Genomic DNA, 2,669 nt, shown 5'->3' on the forward strand with positions numbered 1-2,669 from the left:
TCCTTACCTTCACTCATAATGTTCATGGCGAAGGTTGAAACTGCTTCGTTAATTGTTATATGGTTGGAAACGGGAAATGTTGCATGTGGTAGTGTACAATAAAATACTTGTAGATCATTGAGCTTTGATGATTTGATTCCTTGCAAATGTTTTGAGGTATTTAGATGGTGAGGCTTGCTGAATAAATAAGTTAAAATTAGTAGTGGATTGTTGTCTTTAAGCTTGTGCCGTACTACAAACTCTATTTAAATAGTTGAAGGTGTAGTTGGACTTGATAGCTTTCCATGTCTGAGAGTTCATCGTAATAACTAAGTTGTGCTGAAGGTCGAGGGAGCTAGCGGGGTACTTGTGCCACCGTGAACGGCCCTCCTTGGAGTAAATTTTATTCATGCTCTTAATGATGAACCTGCTAGACGTTTGCAATAAGCTTTGAGTTCTTTTTGACTAATGTTAAGCTACGGTTTTTGGCACTTCCACCATCCAAATTCGCTAGCCTCTTCGGTACTGTGCATTGCCTTTTGCTCACATTGAGAATTGTGCATACTTCGCCAGTACATCCAAACCCGTGGGAGGACTTTCTCTTGTTCTCCTACACATAAGCCCATACATCTCCTCAAAACAGCCACCATACCTACCTACCAAAGCATTTCCATAGCTGTTCTGAGATATATTGCCATGCAACATCCATTTTTCATTAGATGTTGTCATTTATTATTTATATATTGCTTTGCATGATCATATACAGCTGATGTGTGGTTTACCCATGTTACGCTAGATCATTGCACATCCTGCTACACTGGCAGAGGCATACAGTTTTATACATTATGTTTCATTCATTATGAGTTATTTGTACCAAAAAGTGTGTTGTCATATTAGGATGTTGCCCCTAAAAGTGAAAAGAGCCATGGAGGCCATCAAAAAGAGAAAAAGAAAAGAAGAAAAAGAAAAAAAAGAGAGAAAGAAAAAGGGGGCAGCATTACTATCTTTTATCCACACTTGTGCTCATGTTTTAGCACCTGCAGTATTCATAGTCATCATTTGTGCTCATGTTTAGCACCCATACTCCATATGAGAGAGTTTTCATGTTTTACTAGTATAACTATGTGGGGAATTTACACTATAGAACTTGGGTTGTATATTCCAATGATGAGCCTCCTCAAAAGTGCTCTAGGTCTTCATGAGCAACCAAGTTGGATGCACCCCCACTAGTTCCATTGGAGAGCTTTCATACACATATAGCTCTATGTGCATCCGTTGCATGGCAATCACTACTCCTTGCATAGCTTCGATTATAAGACTTCCTCTTGTCTAATAATCACTTATACCTTTGTAAGAATTTCTTCCATTTGGCCTTCCAAACCCCCATTAACGTTCTTTATGCCATAAAATCCTGGTGCTAATACCAAATGCTTGCGCTCACCGGTTGAGTAGACTTCGAAACAGTTGATTCATGACGTTCATGTTTATGTTTACTTGACTGAATCCTTCTTATGTTGTGAAAATTTACTTGATGCTTGGAATGAAGGATAGAACTTCTACGCTGAATACTTAACACATCTTTAATGAACTTTGTACGGTTTCATGTCTTTGAAGCGATAGTTCATGAAAACTTCTAGCTTGTTTAACTATTGCATTACCATCTCTTATACCAATATAGATATTTGCTTTGAATGATTTGACCTCGGCTCATGTGCTTACAATAGTATTGATCAAGATTATGATAGCATGTCACTTCAAAAATTATCTTTGTTATCGTTTACCTACTCGGGACGAGTAGGAACTAAGCTTGGGGATGCTTGATACGTCTCAAACGTATCTATAATTTCTTATGTTCCATGCTACTTTATTGATGATACACACATGTTTTATACATACTTTATGTCATATTTATGCATTTTCCGGCACTAACCTATTAACGAGATGCCGAAGAGCCAGTTGATGTTTTCTGCTGTTTTTGGTTTCAGAAATCCTAGTAAGGAAATATTCTCGGAATTGGACGAAATCAACGCCCAGGATCTTATTTTTCCACGAAGCTTACAGAAGTCCGAAAGGGAAACTAAGTGGGGCGACGAGGCGGCGACACGCCAGGGCGGCGCGGCCCAGGCCCTGGCCGCACGGCCCTGTTGTGTGGGCCCCTCTTGGCGCCCCCTGACCTACCCTTCCGCCTACATAAGCCTTCATCGATAATAACTCCAGTACCGAGAGCCACGATACGGAAAACTTTCCAGAAACGCCGCCGCCAATCCCATCTCGGGGGATTCAGGAGATCGCCTCCGGCACCCTGTCGGAGAGGGGAATCATCTTCTGGAGGACTCTTCACCGCCATGGTCGCCTCCGGAGTGATGTGTGAGTAGTTCACCCCTGGACTATGGGTCCATAGCAGTAGCTAGATGGTCGTCTTCTCCTAATTGTGCTATCATTGTTGGATCTTGTGAGCTGCCTAACATGATCAAGATCATCTATTTGTAATGCTACATGTTGCGTTTGTTGGGATCCGATGAATATTGAATGCTATGTAATGTTGATTATCAATCTATCATCTATGTGTTGTTTATGATCTTGCATGCCCTCCGTTATTAGTAGAGGATCTGGCCAAGTCATTACTTGTAACTCCAAGAGGGAGTATTTATGCTCGATAGTGGGTTCATGCCTCCATTAAATCTGGGACA

This window comes from Lolium rigidum, chromosome 3 (genome assembly GCF_022539505.1).
Source record: "Lolium rigidum isolate FL_2022 chromosome 3, APGP_CSIRO_Lrig_0.1, whole genome shotgun sequence".
Taxonomy (NCBI): Eukaryota; Viridiplantae; Streptophyta; class Magnoliopsida; order Poales; family Poaceae; genus Lolium; species Lolium rigidum.